At 33.3% G+C, this 19,683-nt stretch overlaps 1 long non-coding RNA gene across 1 annotated transcript; it reads left to right on the plus strand.

Annotated features, from left to right (window-relative positions):
• Positions 1-18,946: 18,946 nt before the first annotated feature.
• LOC108489020 (uncharacterized) lies at positions 18,947-19,404 on the plus strand. Its single transcript, XR_001871872.2, has 3 exons — positions 18,947-18,980; positions 19,079-19,147; positions 19,363-19,404. It is a non-coding gene; the product is annotated as an uncharacterized LOC108489020 (long non-coding RNA).
• Positions 19,405-19,683: the final 279 nt, after the last annotated feature.

Here is a 19,683-nt window from a genome sequence, read left to right on the forward strand (position 1 = left end):
TCAAGTAAGATATCAATAGTCTTTGTGTTTATTTAAACTAATTCTTATCCGATCCCATATTATTTTTAATCAAGAAAAATTAAAAATAATATTTAATATTAGAGATGATATATCAATAAACTTAAATTTATTAATGTTTTAAAATTAAATTGAAGATCAAATTGATTGGACTTTAATTTCCTATTCAATTAAATTAAATAAAAATATTTAAAATATATGTTGAGACTTTAATTGTGTATGTTTTAGTAGTTACATGTCATGTACGAATCACTTGTGACAACAAGATGGAGACCTTTAAGTTTTCTTGGGATTGTGACTTACTTAATTTTAGTTGATTACTTATCAATAAATGATCACTGTTTCGTGTTTAATATGATTTTATTTATGCTGGAATATTTATTTTTTTCCCTTTGTCGAATTTGTGAAGTAAGAGGAGTGTTTTGATGGTCAACAAACTTTATACTTATCCTTTAAAGCCTTTAATTTATTTTTACTTGTAGCAAAAGTCTATTTTAAATTTCTTAGGGCTAAAGTTTTTTTTTTTTAATTTGTGATTTTGCTCTGAAGCTGATTGATTTATGCCTATAAATAGGTTGCTTTGTTTCACATGACTGATGTGCATCTTGAGTATTTGCTTATCTTTTCTTTATATTTTTATACTCTTGTGTGTTAGACATTTTATTAGAGAATTATTGTCATTTGTAAGTGGGGATTTTGGGTAAATGATTGTAACAATCAGGGCTCATTATTATGGCTATAATTATTCATTGTATAAAGATAAATTAGGATTTAACCAATAGGTATCTGAATAAATTGTTGAATAAAATTATCCGTTGAGTAAAACTATACAAAGTAATATTATTATTCGAATTATCTTAATAAATATTGTGTGTTGATCTATCTCTTTATGTTACTTTCCTTTCAAATTTATTAATTAGACTTGATTGAAACATCCAGCAAACTTAGCTACTCCTTTTTCAATATGTAAGTATAAAAGCCACTTATTTTACAAATAAAAAACCCAAAGCCCAAGTTAAAAATTACTAAGCTCGAAAGTCTTTATGCCTTTAGACTTTCATGAATATTCTAGAATTTTTAAAACAATGTTCAGCACTCACCACTTTGGTATAATCTAAAAAAAAGAAAAGCATGAGTCTTTACCATCAAAGTTTAGTTTTGTTGATTTTTTATGTCAAATGTTGGTTGAGTTGTAACTAGATAAAGCTACTACCAGTCATAAAATATGAATTTAACTATCATTTAGAATATTTTATAAGTAGATGAATAAATATTTTTTATAGAATAAATTAATAATACATTAAATTTTATATAAATATATAATAGTTTAAGTAAATTATGATATAAAACAATAATAAAAATATCAATACAAGTTACACTCTTTTTTAAAGAAGAGATGCATGTTCCTGTGTATTAGCCTAATAGTTAGGGTGTTTATCGCCTTAGGTATAGCTTAGGTTCGGATCGCACTAATCACGTTACTGTTAGAGCTTTGCCCTCCTCATGCCATTCACCAAAAAAAAAATCACAATTTGGTCATTGAATTATTCAAAAGTTTTCATTTAAGTATTGGATTGTTAAAATCGGTGCCATATGACTTTCTCTATTCGCACTATCTCCATCAATCAAAAGCTCTCTTTCCTCTTCTCTTCTATAGTTCAATTTTTTTTCATTAAATAGTTTTGGACATCATGAATCTATGAACCAAAATTCAAACAACTTTTTTCTCTGATCTTTGACATTGATCGTTAGATTGACTTGGATCTAAGGTATGTTTTTCTACTAGTCGATGGGTAATAATCTAACGTACTGATCATCAAATTGCCGCTTGGAGCTCGTTGGCGAAACTTTTTTTTTAAAAAGAAACCTTAACAACCCAGTGACTTAAATAAAAGCTTTTGAATAGTTCAGTGACTTAAATGAAGACTTTCAAATAGTCTAGTGATCAAAAAATAATTGCCCATAGTTTAGTGACTAATGGTGTAGTTTACCCTTATTATTATGGTATCAACTAGGGATGGGGCCTACTAATAAGTGATGGGTGCAGTGGTATGGCACATTGAATCCCTAATACCCTTGAGTCGAGAACTGTGTTAAATTGAGAGTAAATATGTCAGAATTTGATAAGGTTATAAAATACAAATTATCAGTTTTAGTAGAGGGAGAAGATAAATACTGGAGGTAATTGAAAAGGCTTTTATATTGTGAGGCATCGACTTAATTGTAAAAGAGTGAAAAGTCTTGGGGCAAAAGTACGAAAATTATGAGTTGGAATGGTTAGATTGAATTGGAGAAAAAAGGAGGAAGGATTAGAGATGAAATTTTACCTAAAGAAAATATGGCTCGTGAATGGTATTGTAGAGAAAATTGAGGGATTAATGACTAACTTGGTGTAAAAGTATGATTGGTGGAAATATTTTAATATTTATTATTTTTAATTATTAAATTAATATGTATTACTTTTGTAACATTCCTACCCTACTCGTTCACTAAATCTAGGTACGGAGTGTCACAGTCAAACCGGGTGGATGTATACTTTTAAATATCACTATTTTAAAATCAGACAGCATTACCTATTTAAAACTTTTACAACCGAAACAAAAAATTAAAATAAGGTTCACAATTTTAATTCTAGATTATAAAGGAATTATTTGGTTACAACACATTCACCCTATTGGCGAAATCTCTAAAGGCACCCTCTTTCTATGTGCATGACACTTACCGTCAATGCCCTAGACTTATCATGGTCTGGCTCAGTCTGTAACACCCTAAAATTTGGGTTTTAATTACTAAGCTGTGTCAGTGAATATGTGCTTGCTTCTGTGGTTGTGTATTCTATTTGCTTACTTGAGATATGATGTTTGAGTCACATGGATTTTGGAATTTGTTAAATTCCTTAGTTGAACCTTTAGCTTAGGTTCCTTGCTTAAGTTTAATTTTGTTCCTTTTATGTTAAGAATGAGCCTGCTAGTTCACTTGTTAAGCATCTATCTGTTCTCTGGTCCCGTGTTTGAGTCTCTACAAATACATCAAGAATTTATGTTTTTGCATTCATTCGCGAAACTGTTCTGAACTTTAAATTTTCTTTTCTTTTAAATGCTTTAGACATTAAGTTCTTTCACTGTTTTTCTTTTTCATTCCTCATTTTTTTATTTGCTTGTGTTCGTCTCCAAAATCATTGCTTGGTTTCGTATATCCTATGTAAATGCTTCGTTGAGTCACGATATTGTTTGCTCCAATGTGTCTTAAGGTAAATCGGTTCACTGTCGTTATTTTGTCATTGTGCGGATTGGGAAAAACTACTAAATTTTTGAGTTTTGGTTAATTTGGTTTTTGTTGTGTATTGATACTTTAGGGGGAACTCAGGAGACGCCTAACGTATCTCGTTTTGCCTAGAAATCAAGCGTGTACCGAGAATTCATGGTAAGTTAGTTTCTTACGTTTTGCGAAGTGAGTTGAAGGTTTAGACAAAATTGGTTGTTGTTAACTAATTACAAATGTGTTGTGAATTGGTTGTCGAAACATGTTTTAGGCTTGAAAATTGCATTGTGGTGCTTTTACAGCGTTAGGTAACAGGTGGGTATCGAAAATTTTGTGTTTTCCTATATTTTTTATCAAAAACGAGGCTATCAATGACACACGAGTTACCACACGGGCGTGTATGTAGGCCGTGTGGGTCACACGGTCGTGCGAGAACCCGTGAGGTAGGTCATGTAACTCATTGAGTTTGAATTTGGGGCCACACGAGTGAGTCACACGAGGATATGTTAGGTCGTGGATGAGAAGTGATGTGCAAGGGTCACATGGGCAAGACACATGAGTGTGTGCCAAGCCGTGCGAGGTACACGGGCTAGTACACATGCGTGTGCCCAGGTCATATGACACACTGATTTAATAAATTAGGCACATGGGCAACCACACAGCCGTGTGCCAGGCCTTTTGGAGTGATACGGATCACTATTTGAGTGTGTGGAACTGAAACGCCAACTTTGGAAATGTTGTAATTATAGTATGGAGCAAGTATATAATAGCTATAAGATAGGTATCACTGTGTTGAGCTGTATGATCTACTTTATTGTGAATATAAACTGGTTCTATTTATATTCTGTCATAACAGTATGTGTGATTGTAATTACATCTATAATACGTGTTCATATCTGTTATCTGTTTTGTATTTACATAGGGTGGGAGTATAGTGTGAATGAAGTATTTTGTAATGAATTGGTGGTCAACCACTTATGATATTATCTGATCTGCCAGTGACACTATAAACACTGCAATGTGTCATATCGACACTATGAGGTGTGTAGATGGATAGGTATTATATATCTATTGATGTGGGGGGGGATGGAGATGGTGTGTAGTGAATGGAATAGGAAATTGCTCCTGTATTTGTATTACATGATATGTGCACCTAGTTGTATTAGTGTTATACATGTATTTGTATCAACTGATTACATTTCAGGATTGTTGTGTTTGGATTCGACTAGGATATTGATCTGTTTGAGAAAAATGAATTATTATCCAAATGATCAATAATATCTAAATACTTGTATATATGTTGTCTGTTTAGTTGAAGTTTTTCAATACAACACACTAACTGCTTGAATGAATTTCAAGGAATCCTTAGGAATAAGCGGTTGGAAGACGTGGGGCTCGGTCATCTATCGAATTTACATGTATATAAATGTGTGTGAACCTATGTTTACTTCATATTGTTTAAACTTGTATAACATGACTATGTTCTGGATATTGGTTGTTTTATAATTTAACAATGGTTAAATATAACTGGATTCTAGTAAGACAATGTAACATTCTAAACTTAGTTTTCTGTCTAGGTTGGGTTTAGGTTGTTACATTTAGTGTTGAACCTATGTTTAGTTCGTATTGTTTAAACCTGTATGACATGACTATGTTTTGGATATTGGTTATTTTATAATTTAACAATGGGTAAGTATGGCTAGGTTTTGGTAAGACAATGTAACATTATTTTTCCACCTATTTATTATCTCAGGGGACTCTCTATGTTGCCATAGTTAAACTGTGGTCTTACCAAGTGTACTCCATGTTGAATGTCCTAGTGAACTATCCTGTATTTACTATCCCAGTAGACTATCCTGTATTTACTGTCCCATCATACTATCTCATGTTTGATGTCCTATCGGACTATCCCGTGTTTAATGTCCCATCAGACTATTTACGATGTCATAACGTCTTTCAGCTATGGTCTTATACGATATAACCCTGTGTTTATTGTCCCAGCAAACTATCAAATGATGTCATAGTGTCTTTTAGCTATGGTCTTAGTCTTGTTTCTATCATGATGCCATAGCGTCTTTTAGTTATGTTCTTACTCATTTTTATCATGATGCCATAGCATCTTTCAGCTATGGTCTTAATCATTTTAGGTATATAACATCCGATTGGTCCTATGGCATAGCCATGATCTTTTTTGTTTACTCTTCCCATTACATTCCTTCCATTCCTCCATTTCACCATTCCTAACCTTGATGCTAAAACACTACAGTGTCCCCTTTGCAAGGCCCAAAGCTTTGCTCATCACCGATGTATACAGCAACACCGTATGGCGATATCTAACAAAATCACTCATTTTTCCTATCCTAACTTCATCTAATCCCGACGAAAACCCATTTTCGTATTTCATATGCAATATATGCATCTATGAATAAACAATATGGAATCATGCATACTGAACTAGGATGACAGATACTCATAAACCCATGTAAACTTGCAACATACTTAGCTTTTTAGGAGTTAAGTGCAGAAACTCACCTAATACTCATTTCTCTCATCAACTTAGCTTTTCCAAACACTAGAGCTTCCATTCTCTTGGCAGTTAAACATGACAACCAAATCATGGGTTAGACTCGGTGTTTTTACTCTAAACCTTAATTTTTTTTAAAAAAATACTGAACCCTTAAAATGGTTCTTGAAACCCTTATCTTCATTCTCTTACTCCCTACGTTTACAGAAGGACTAAGAACCTTACCAACTTACTGAATTTTCCACTTTTTCGACTTAAACCTTACGATCATCTCTCAATGCAGAGCTTTCTTTAATCATTGCTTTCACGGAGTAACTAAGAAAGAAGATGAAGAAATGAAACAAATTAGAGAAGAAGTCTTCCGGGAAATCATTTCCCCGCTATATAAGAAGTCTTCCGGGAAATCATTTCCCCGCTATATATAACCCTTCCCGCATGGTCTTAAACCGTTTAGAAACCATCCATTGACAATCATTTTGTCCCCCACTCAGGAATCAGCTGGTTCTAATCCAACAGAACCGAAATTGGATTTCAACCTTGTCTAATTTCGATCCCAACTTTTCTTGACTTTTTAGCAAAGACCGCCAATTTACGATCTCTTTTGATTTAACCCCAAATTTGTTCCAAAGTTTTGAGTTTAGAGAAATCCGGGGTGGAAACTTTAGAATAGTTTAGAAAGATGATAAAATTCATTCATCTTTTCCCCATTCTCATTTCATTCATCTTTTCCCCATTCTCATTTCATTCTCTTTTCTCCATCTTTACAACTCTTTTTTATTACAAATAGGTCTTTTTTTCACCATTTCCAAGTCTTTAAGCTTAATTCCTACAATTTCTTTCATGAATATTTAGTGAAATCAATAAAGAAGCCTAATAGCTATCTTAGTTTCATGATAAGTGTATCCATAGTTATCTTAAAGGAAAGAGAAAATAAAAATTTAGGTTTGAATGTAAAAAATTAAGAAAAAGAGAAGAAAAGCAATTAACAAGTTGGGGACAAAGGCAAAGAAATAGTTAAAGAGTAGAAGAAGAAAGCTTGATTCCAAGCCTTTGGTTCTAAGTACAACAATAATTTACTTATTTAAATAATATCTAAGTATTGAATTTTGTTAGTTTAATTATATTAATATTTATGTGACTAATTTTATACATGATTATGTTAACATTTAATATGAGATTAGTTTGTGAATTGTTGAAATTTATTGGATATTAATTACAAGATAATATTATTGTTTTGTATTAAAAGTATGAAAATGGACAAATTTGGAAAATGAGGAAAAATGGACATAAAAGGTAAAAATTAGGGTTAAATATAAAATTGGTACCCGAATTTGTCCATTTCTCCCAAATTAGTACTTATGGTTTTTTTGTCCTAGGTTAGTACTCGAACTTTTTTTCTGTAACTAAATCAGAACCCAAGTCTAACGTCGTTAAGTTTAAGATAAGTGACGAAATAAGATTGTGACATGTAGCATAAATGATCTCATAATAATGTCATAATCTAAAAATATTAAAAATTAATAAAAATATTTTTAAAAATTATTTCCATTTTTGTCCTTTTTTTCTTCTTTTTCCCTGTTTTTCTTTTCTTCTTCCTAATTTCACTTTTCTCTCTTCTTCTCTCCTCTTATTTTTTATATCTCCCCTCTATGGATCCTTTTGGTACTCTCTCTAGAAATCAAGATATTATCTTCTTTCTACATTGTTTGGTGTTTTTTTTAAACAAGAAGAAAAAATCAAAGGCAAATTGGGTAAAATCTATAATTTTTGCTTTCCCAGTTTTTATGGGTTTCTTTTATTTTTTTGCTTGGTTGTGTTTTAATAGACTATTGTGGATATTAATTTATCTATTTTAGTTTATATATGTGTAGCGACGTAAAAATTTTGGTTTGGGGTCGCTAATTGTGGCGATCTAGTGAAAAAGTCTGGCCTAAGTTCAATTTTGAAATAAAAAGGAGTCGCCACCGATCCTTTTTATAGGTGTGATCGGACACCTATTAGATCTATTTTAAAACAAAAGAAGGCTAAGTTCGGTCTCACGTCGAAATCCGAGAGAAAGTAGGGCTCGAGTCGATTCTGTGAGGAAGGTATTAGCACCCTCGCGACGCCCAAAATTGGTATCTCATAAACACGTGTTGTCTTGATTTTCAAAAATACGAGTTCAATGTAAAATTTAATCGTGGTCTGATTAAAAAGACGAGAGATTTTAGTTTATTTCGGTTTTTTGAGAAGGGTATATCGCTTTAACACGAATCAATTGACGTTCACCCAACTTAGCGATGAACTCGATGACTTAATGTTAAATCGGTACATTGCCTCGATTATTGAAATTACTTAGCAAAACAAGAACATGATTTTCGAAATAATGTGAAACAAAGTTGATACGAAATAAGAACAAATAAGTGGAAAAACTATAAACATATTTGAAACAAATAACAAATATTACAATAATGTTGAAGGATAACACTAATAAGGCATGCAAGATGTAATTATAGTATTGAATACGAAAATACAATGAATATACATAAGAAGATAATTAAGAGTATATACGTATATTAAAGATATATATAAACATATACTAATATCGGTACCAATAATAAGAATGATATAATAATAAAAATACATACATGAGGTAGTATAAGAAATACATGTAACTAATAACATTGAAAATACATATATGATATGTATAATATGCATATTAGAGTTGATAACGATATGTAAAAAAACTATTCACATGCTATATAAACACATACCTATATATAAATAAGAATGATTTTAGAAATATTCATAAAAATAGTATAAAAGATGAAAAAAACTAATAACATTAAAATATAAATATACTGGGCAATATGCAAATTATATACATATGATAGTTATAAAAAGTATGGTATTAAACACATATAACGTATGCATATATAGTAACATAAATACTAATATTATATATATCACTAATACAAAAAAATGATGATCTAACATAAAAATAAAATAAGATAATGATAATTTTAAAATGAAGTATAAAAAAAACTATATAAAGGTTATATGTACATAAAAATAGGTATGTATATATAAGTAAAGATAAGAAATAGTGACAAAATAATATAATAATGATAAAAATATAAAAAGTGAATAATATCCAAAGGTATTAAAACAAAATAAGAATAAAGCAATAGGTAATAATAAATATAATAATAGAAATATAATATTAAAGATAATACTAAGTATAATATAATAATAATAATGTAATAATGATAGTAATGATGACAATACTAATATAAAAAGAATAGATAAAATAATAGTAAAATAGATTTAAGAATGATAATATACAATATGGTGTTAATTGAATATATAATATAATATTGAAATATATACATCATAACATGATAGGAAAATAATAATATCATTAAAGTAAAAATCAATAATACTATATACATACATATATATACATATTAAGATATATACATAAATGATAAGATCTATAATAATAATAAATACAATACATTAAAAATGAGAAGTGTGAAAAATAAAATAGAATAAAATAAATAAAATAAAGAACACATAAATTTTACGTGAAACCCTTTCGGAAAAAAAAAACCACGCAGAGAGAGAAGAAAATTCACTATGTCAAAAATTTTTACTCAAATACAAGAGGAATAGACTATGTCTATTTATAGGCTTGCAAAGCCATATTCTAGTAGGATTGAAACACCTTATCCTAATCAATATAAAATAGATGGAGTTTAATAAGGTTTAAAACCTTATTCTAAAATAAAATAAAAGAAGTCTAGTTCTATATGGATTTTACTTTTATTTTATTTTCCATCGTATTTTATTTAAATAAGAATTTGGGTCACTTAATTCTAACAATCTCCACCTTGACACAAATTCTCAATGAACAAGTTCTTCATCGCGAACTTTCAATAAACAAGTTCTTCACCTCTTCCAAAAACCCCTTAAGGGTTTAACTTCAACAATGAACACCAACCAAGTCTAAGCAATGCTCAAACTTGGTTATAGGAAGTGACTTAGTCATCATATCTGCAGGATTTTCATGAGTGCTAATTTTGCTCACAACAATATCACCACGAGCAATAATATCACGAACAAAATGATACCGAATATCAATGTGTTTTGTTCTCTCATGAAACATTTGATCTTTTGTAAGAAAGATGGCACTCTGATCGTCACAAAATCTCGTCTTGATTTGAAGGTCTTCATTGAGTTCACTAAATAGTCCCTTCAACCAAATAGCTTCTTTACAAGCCTCATGTAATCGCCATGTACTCAAACGATTGGTAGACAAAGCGATCGTAGTTTGCAAAGTGGCTTTCCAACTAATTGCACAACCTCCGATTGTAAAGACGTAACTTTGTGAGAGATCTTCTTCTATCAAGGTCTCCAGCAAAATCAGCATCAACATACCCTATAACTCCATCTTTAGTTCTTCCAAACTGTAAGCAAACATTAGTAGTGCCTCGTAAGTATCTTAAAATCCACCGAATCGCTTTCCGGTGTTCTTTACCGAGATTCGCCATGTATCTCGCTAACCTGACCGATCGCATATGATAAATCGGGCGTGAACAAACCATAGCATACATGAGAGATCCTCTTGCACTAGAGTATGGAACATGTGACATGTACTCAATCTCATTATCGATTGAGGAGATAAGGCCGATGAAAGTCCGAAATGGGTCGCTAAAGGAGTACTAACGAGCTTAGCACTCGCATATTGAACACGCAAAGAACTTTCTCAATGTACCCTTTCGACTTAGGTACAATTTACTTGCTTTTCTATCTCGAGAATCTCCATACCAAGTATCTTCTTTGCTGGTCCTAAATCTTTCATCTCAAATTCTTCACTTAGTTGGGCTTTAACCTTTCTTATCTCTCTTTTATCTTTTCTCGCTATCAACATGTCATCAACATAAAGAAGTAGATACACAAAAGAACCATCACTTTTTTTTCTTAAAGTAGACACAACTGTCAAAACTACTTCTTTTGAAATCATGAGAAGTCATAAAGGAATCAAACCTCTTGTACCACTTGTCTTGGTGATTTGTTTCAAACCGTAAAGGGACTTTTTCAGCAAGCAAACATAGTCCTCTTTTTCGAGACTATAAAACCCTTTGGTTGTTGCATGTAAATATCTTCCTCAAGTTCTCCATGCAAAATGCGTTTTACATCTAACTGCTCAAGCTCCAAATCATGCATGGCCACAATACCAAGCAAAGCTCGAATCGAACTATGCTTAACAACCGGAGAGAACACATCTGTGAAGTCCACTCGAATTTGATCAGAACCCTTTGCAACAAGCCTTGCTTTATATCCGGTTCTTCAACTCCTGAGTCCCTTCTTTCTTTTTAAACACCCATTTACAACGAATGACCTTTTTACCTTTAGGAAGTTTTACAAGATCCCATGTTCTGCTTTTTGTGGAGTGATTCCATCTCCTCTTGCATAGCAAACATCCACTTTTCGAGTCTTCACGCCTAATCGCCTCGAAATAATTAAATGGCTCTTGATTCGCATCTATATCTTCACCACATTTAAAGCATAAGCAACTAGATCAACCTCGGCATACTTCTTTGGAGGTTTAATTTCTCTTCTTGTCCTGTTTTTGGCGATAGAGTATTGCGGTGAAGAAGCAACTCTATTCTCAATTTTTGTACTTGGCTTGAGGAGTTGATTCTCAGATTAATCGATGCTCCACCGCTTTTGGTTTTCTTTATTGGAAGAGTCTTTAAGAGATAAGTTAGGTAGCATAGCGGTTTCATCAAAACAACATCTCTGCTAATCACAACTTTTCTATTTTCGGACACCATAACTTATAGCCTTTTACACCACTTTATAACCAAGAAAACGCATTTAATGGATCTCGGTTCCAATTTTCCATTATCAACATGAGCATACGCAGGACACCCAAAAATCTTTAAATCGAATAATTAGCGGGATTACGGACCATACCTCTTGTGGAGTCTTTTCTCAATGGCAACGGATGGAGATCGGTTGATCAAAAACATGCAAGAGGTCGTACACCAAAATGACTTGTAAGTTGGCATTTGACAACATACATCGAACCTTCTCCATGATCGTTCGTTCATTCGCTCGCAACGCCGCTTTTTTGTGGAGTATGACGAATCGTCAAGTGTCTCATGATCCCTTCCGACTTGCACAATCTATTAAACTCATCGAACGTAACTCTAAGCCATTGTGCATGCGGAGGTATTTTATCTGCTTTTCCGTCTGCTTTTCAATCATAATTTTCCAAGACTTAAATGTGGAAAACACATCGCTTTTCGCTTCGGAAGAACGCCCAAACTTTTCGGAAAAATCATCAATAAAGGTTAGCATATAATTAGCTCCACCTCTCGAAGGCACTCGACGGCCCCCACGATCGTAATGGATATACTCCAACGTTTCCTTCGTGTTATGGATTCCTCTAGTGAATCGAACTCTCTTTTGCTTCCCAAAACACAAGGCTCACGAAATTCGGTTTGCAAATTCCTTGCCCATTAAGAAGTCCTCTTTGCTTAATTCGCCATGCCATTCTCACTCATATGCCCTAGGCGCATATGCCAAAGTTTAGTAATATCATCATCGACAAGGAAGAGGAAGCGACAATTGCATCACCAAGATATGATGAACCACAGAAAACATATAACTTGGCAATCTTTCTTTGCCCTTTCATCACAACAAGGGACCCTTTGAAATCTTTAAAACCCCACTTTCAAATTGTATATCTGCACTTTTGAATCAAGAGTACTCAACGAAATTAAATTTCTTTTCAATTCGGAACATGTCGCGTCACTAAGTGTTCGACAACTCCATCAAACATCTTAACTTTAATTGTTCCAACACCGCGATTTTACATGAAGCATTATTTCCCATCAAAACAACACCTTCAATCTTGTTTCATAAGTTGTAAACCAATCCCGATTGGGACTCATGTGGAAGGTGCAGCTGAATCAAGTATCCACTCCTCGCTTACTTTAGAATCATTGATGAAGCAACTAGAAGTTCACCATCGCCGTAGTCTTCTACAACATCGACTTCACCGAATTTTCGGTTGTTTTCCCTTTGATTCGCAGCCTCCCTTTTAATCTTATTTTGTAGCTTATAGCACTCAGATTTAATGTGCCCTTTCTTCTTGCGAAGTTGTAAGTTTTACCTCTGTTTGAAGATTTCGATCTACCCTTAGATTTACCACGAGGATTCCGTTCCTGTGTTCTACCACGATCATCATCAACATTCCGGTCTTGTCTCCCACGAACAATGAGACCCTCTCCCTAAGAGTTGGGTTTAACCACAAGATGCTTCATCTTATCATACGAGGTTAAAGAATCATAAACCTCATCAACTGTGAGAGACTCGGGCTATATAAAATCGTGTCTCTAAAGGTTGAATAAGACGGGCAACGAACAAAGTAGAATCAACCCTAGATCTTCCTTATCATCTTGAACCTCCATGGCCTCCAAGTTTGAGAGAATTTCTTTAAACAACTGTTAAGTGTTCGTGTCTGACGCACCTTCCTCCAAACGATGAGCATAAAGACGCCGCTTCATATGCAACTTGCTTGTTAGAGTTTTCGACATACATATTTGTTCTAGCCTCTTCCATAATGCAATGCGGTTTTCTCTTTCATCACATCCTGCAAAATTTCGTTGGACAAATGCAGATGTAATTGTGTTAATGCCTTTCGATCCTTACGCTTCTTCTCTTCATCTGTTAATGTCGAAGGCATCTTATCTATCCCTAGTAGGGCATCCTCTAGATCCATCTGTGCAAGAACTGCTTGCATCTTAATTTGCCACAACGCAAATCTGGTGTTGCGATCCAACAATGAATTTCATACTTCAAAGACGCTATTACCGTGATCGAGATGAATAACCCTAAGCTCGATACCAATTTGTTAAAAATAAAATAGAATAAAATAAATAAAAATAAAGAACACATAAATTTTACGTGGAAACCCTTTCGGGAAAAAAAACCACGGGCAGAGGAGAAGAAAATTCACTATGTCGAAAAATTTTTACTCAAATACAAGAGGAATAGACTATGTCTATTTATAGGCTTGCAAAGCCATATTCTAGTAGGATTGAAACACCTTATCCTAATCAATATAAAATAGATGGAGTTTAATAAGGTTTAAAACCTTATTCTAAAATAAAATAAAAGAAGTCTAGTTCTATATGGATTTTACTTTTATTTTATTTTCCATCGTATTTTATTTAAATAAGAATTTGGGTCACTTAATTCTAACAAAAAGAAACAAGAAAAAAGACTAAACAGAATTAAAATCAAAATTTTCGGGGCGAATTTAGAATAAAAACAGAAGAGGGGGACTCATCCGAACACGCGTGCAAGTAGTGGGGACCAAAAGAGCAATTTTCCAACGCCTTTAAAACGGTGCGCATCAAGGGGAACCAAATTGCGAAGCGCAACAATTAATAGGGCCAATTTGTAAATAAATATAAGTCTGATTTAAAACATAAAAAATGCGGAAGGACTGATTGCGCAAATAGCCCCTCTCTTAAAAAACACGCGGACCCTAGCTGGAGCGGGTCGGGTCAACCCGACCCGCACTAAAACGGCGTCGTTTTTAGTTTAACCAGAGGGGGTCAAAACGGTGCGTTTTGGACCCCTATATAAGTCAAAATTTTTTTAAAAATCTCATTTGGCACCAGCAGAGGAAAAAAAAGAAAGAGAAGGGAGAAAAGAGAGAAGGGAGGAAGGAGAGGAGGGAAAAGGGAAGAGCTCCGGCCACGGGTCCGGTCGCCGGACGGTCACTGGACCGTCGCCCGTCGCCGGCGGTGGCCGGAGAGGTAAAAAATTTATATTTTTTTTGTATTTTATTTTATGTTTTAAAATATTATTATTTATTTATTTATATATATCTATAGGTATAAAAATAGATTTAAACCGAAAATAGAAATGAAAAAAAAAATCACCTTAGGGTTTTGATTTCTGATTTTTGACTTGTTGATTCACTGATTTTGGGGTTCGAATCTCTGCCTTTTGATGTTAAGATCGTAGTATTTCGGATATCAATTGTTTGCTTTTTGTTAAGAAATCGAAAAAGAGAAAAAAAAGGGGGGGCCTTTTCAGTTTTTTTATTCGACTTTTTATAGCCTATTTTGTTACACTTTGTTATTATTTTTTGCTATTCTTGCTTCTGCTTTGCTTGTCTGTTGTTTTTGCAGGGCATGGCCGGTGTTGGTGGTGGGAGTGTCAGACGGTATGGGTAGTGCCAGGTCTCAGGCAGAGGAGGAAGTGGTCTGGCAGCTCGCGTGGGGGCTGAGTGATCGCGCACATGGGGCAACGGCGAGTGGTTCGGCTGATTAGGGTGGGGTTTTGGTATTTTTTGTTTCTGATTTTGTGTAATGGGCTGTTAGTTTAGTGGGCTGGTAGTTTAGGTTATTGGGCTTCGGGTATATGGGTTCAGGGATATTGGGTTCTGGTTGTAAATGGGGTTTGAATTTTGGGTTGGCTGATGTATTAGTTGGGCTTAATGGGTATTGGGCTGTTTAGGTTAAGGTAGGTTAGTTGGGTTTTGGGGTTTAGTGTTTTGTAAATGAGATTGGGCCGAAATTGGCCTATTACAATATGAAATAATTTTGAATTTGTAATTGAATTTAAGAGATGATGATGAACCATAATTTTTGTTTTGAAGTTTTCGATTCCATTATTGTTAAAGGAATCAATCATTTTTATTTAAGCACGTATACCATGGAAAACAAAAACCCAAGTGAAATTGAAATTTAGATGATTATTTAAAATAATACATAAAACTAAGAAAAGAAACTGTGCCTCGAAAAAAAGCTATAAACTTTCTAACTTCTGTTTGTTTATTGGAAAATTAATTGCCAATAAAAAAGTAACATTTTTTGGAAAAACAATGGAAAGGAACCTATAACCGGGATGAGGAAACAAAAGATTAGAAAGAAGTTGGAAAAAAAAGTGATAATTTATTACATATAATAATGGAGAAACAAACGAAATCCGAAAACAATATGTTGAAGTTTTTGCCTAAAGCAGCTTCATCAATGATTCCGGCTGAAGCTTGAAGGAAGTCCAAGAGTGAAAGTGAAACCTTCAAAATTGCCATAGCCTGCTCCCAAGCTCTACCACTCCCCCTGATCTTCACCGCACCATTATTATTCAACCATCACCCTAAAACCACCACCACCACCATCGACCATGTTTCATCATTCTCACCACATCAACCCAATGATGTAAATGCCCCCATTACCAGAAATCAAATCCAAATACCCAATCCATCAAACCCAATAAGTATCAAACAACAACCAATATTAGCAAACTAAAAAGAAAAGAGAATCTATTCCATCATCTAAAATAACAAGGACCTACCACGCAAAGAAGTAAAAAAAGAAAAGGAAAAGAGAGAATAAAGAAGTAAGGAAGAAGAAAAAAGGAGAAAGAGACGACCTTTAAAACCAACAAGACCAATGATTAGAACAAAACAAATTTCCAACTAAATCTCCAAAGAAAATATTCTATAATTTTGGGATTTACTAAATCCCTACCACTAAAATTGGTTAAAGCTACTAACCCATTAACCAAAATGTGAAAGCAAGAGTTAGACTTGAGAGAGCTCACCAGATAGCTTTGGTGTCATCGTTAACTAAGTCCTTTGGTGTATTCGTTGGTTGAAGAGCTCATTGGAGGAGGTCGGGCAGTGGCCTACCAACGGTCTAGAAGCAATGCGACCAAGGTAGGAAAAAGAAAAAGAATAAAATGAAATTAATTGCACAAATAAAAAAATTGGGGGAGAAAAGTCCAAAAGAATTTTTTTTTTTAAATTTTTTTTTAGATTATGATATCATATGATGTCATTTATGCCACGTGTCATAGTCTTATTCCGCTATTTGTCCTGAACTTAACGATACTAGGTTCGGGTATAGATTTAGTTGACCGAAAAAAGTTTAGGTACCAATTTGAGACAAAAAAATTATAAGTACCAACTGGGAGAAGTTGACAAGTTCGAGTAATAATTTTATATTTAACCCTAAAAATTATATTTTAATATATATAAGAAGTAATGTATGTTAGTGAGTGACTTGTATAATGATTTTGAACTGTTGTGAGAATGATTATTGAGTTTTGAATTGACTGGGGCTAAATTCAAAAGTATATAAATCCTGTTCTGAGATGTAAATGAGAAATTGGTTCTATTATATTTGCTCATGTAGACAAGATATGAACTAGTAGGATATAGATGACATGTTATTAGGAAACATTTAGTGCGTTCTCTATTTTGACATCGCACTTCGCTACTATTTTGTTCTGACCTGGCACTCTAGTTCTACTTTGCACTTCGGTGCATCCCTGTACTATTTTTGTATATCCTATGTGTTTTATTAAGCATACATTAGGCCTCCATTGAATAATAAAAGACAAAAAATAAAGCTATAATATGACAAGATTATGTGGTAGTGATTGAATGATAATGAAAGGAATTATACTATTAGTCAAAATATGGAGTTACTAATACTAATATGTTCAATACTTATTTATTACAATTCTATTGTACTATGTTTTCATTTAATTAATAAAACGTAAGTTTAATTCTCATTATACTTACTAAGCTTTCACAAGCTTCGTTGTATATGCTGTTATAAACAGTTTGGATATCATACATGAGCTTGCAGTCATCCAAATTCATAATTAACAATAAATTTGCCTACACTAAACATGGCAAGTTTTTGAGCTAAGTCGTGCTAGGAACCAGTGGGCCCTTGCTCCTTGGCATCGCTAAAAATTTGCCTCAACAAAATCAACATTAAAACTCAGATTAAATCACATCTATCAGACTATATTTGATAAATTAAACGCAAAATTAAAAAAATTTAAAATTAACATTAAATTTATTCCATTAACAAAGTAATGAAAAAATAAAATATAATAATATTAGCAGTTAACTTTCATTAAATCAATTCTAAAATTTGAATTGAACAAGTAAAAGTTAACATTGTTACATTTGGGTACCAAAATATTTTTTTGTCAAATATAAGTAATAGATTAGATCAAAAATAACACATATACTACATTAGAAAAAAATCAAACTTGAGTACCAAACAATATATTAAACCATATAACAAAGAAGGAAATTCGTTGATGAGCGTTGAATTGTTAAAAATAATAATAATGTTTAGTTTTAAAATTTTAGGATTTAATTTACGCTCTGTTTGATAGAATGTTGAGAAAATTCAATCAATTGAAAGTTAAGATTTTCAGCCACTTAATTTTTTAAACAGATTTGATAACCCACAATGAAAGTTGTTTGATAAATTTTTTTCTTATCACTTTTTTTTTTTTAATTAACCTTGTCTGCAGCTTTTATTAAAAAAAATGAAAAAACACAGAAGAAAAGAAAAGACCACCAAAACAAGGCCCAACCCCAAGTCCAAAGGAAAAAACAAACAAAAGCACAGAAACCCTAAGCCCAACTTCCAAAGAAACATGGCAAAAACCAAAAGAAACCTAATCCTAAAGCACCTACAACTAGAAACTTCGTTTTGGTACCTCCATGTCTTCTCTGCAAATAGATCGTCATTTCAGTGCTCCGGAGGATGCCCAAATCTTCTGTATGATATCAACTGAGAATACCCTTCAGATAAGTATTTGAACTTATAATTTCAGATCCTAGAAACAGTATCCAGTGAATCTGAGGTATCCATCCTCTTTATTGGATTCATTTCCTGGTCTTTTACAATCTCATTTTCTTTATTTTCAGATCAGCGTTCGCCACATTTTCCAATCTTTCGTCAGGTTTCATGGATAGAAGACTGAACCCCCGTGCTTTCCCCTGTCTCCATAGTCCATTCCTCCACAATGACCAGAACCGCTATTTTTATGGAATCCCCTCCCAGACTAGTTTCACTCCCATCTTTAAACCCCTCCTTAGCCAAGGTATGCGCTTCTATATTTGCATGTCGTCCTATATGTTTGAATCGACATGAGACAAAATACTTTTGAAGTATTTTTGCATCAGTAATATATTCCCTTAAAACCTATCTGTCTTCTTCCTGATATTGAAGTTTTTTTTTTTTATCATCGTTAGGGCATCACCTTCCAATTCAACCTTTAGGAACCCAGATTCTGCCCGAAATCTAATCACCTGAACACAGGCGAGGGCCTCCGCTGCAAATGCTGTCGGGATGTGAGTATTGATGAAAACTTTAGATTTTAAAACCTTACCCCTCTCGTCACGAATTAAAATTCCAGAGCATAATCTCATACATTGTTTGTCAAATGCAGCATCAAAATTAATCTTCACGAAGGGATCTCTTGGGGGGCTCCAACCTTCTTCCCATGCATTTCTGTCAGGTTCTTGTTTTCTCACTCCTTCAATTTCTCGAATATGATTTTTAAAAACTGGGTTAAATCAGCTACATGTTGGATTTTCCTTTCATGTACCAATTTTTTACGTGACATCCATAAACCCCCCATAAAGTACCTAGAATTAATATGATCTGTTGACTTGATTCTTTCTCAAATAACAACCTCACCTAATCTTTAATTTGTAACTGATTTTCCTCTAGGGTCCCTCTTATGCCCAGACTGGTCCAAACATCAATAGCAAAAGGGCACTCTCTAAAGACATGCTCGATGAGCTCCCAAGTCGTCACTGGTAAAGATTAAACAAAGTATGGATAAAGTTATTAAGAGTCTTCTAAACTAGGATTTTAATTTTTAAGGGTAGATCCACCGCCCAGAGTTTCCTGTACATGGTTTTGTAAAAGTCGGTGTTAGCTTGTAAAGTAATTGGGTTATCTATCTGTAATAATTTTTTTGTAACCACTCTATACTGAGTACGATCCTGAAGCTTCACCACACTAGACAAATCTATCTGCTTCTTTCTC

This window comes from Gossypium arboreum, chromosome 10 (assembly GCF_025698485.1).
Source record: "Gossypium arboreum isolate Shixiya-1 chromosome 10, ASM2569848v2, whole genome shotgun sequence".
NCBI lineage: Eukaryota > Viridiplantae > Streptophyta > Magnoliopsida > Malvales > Malvaceae > Gossypium > Gossypium arboreum.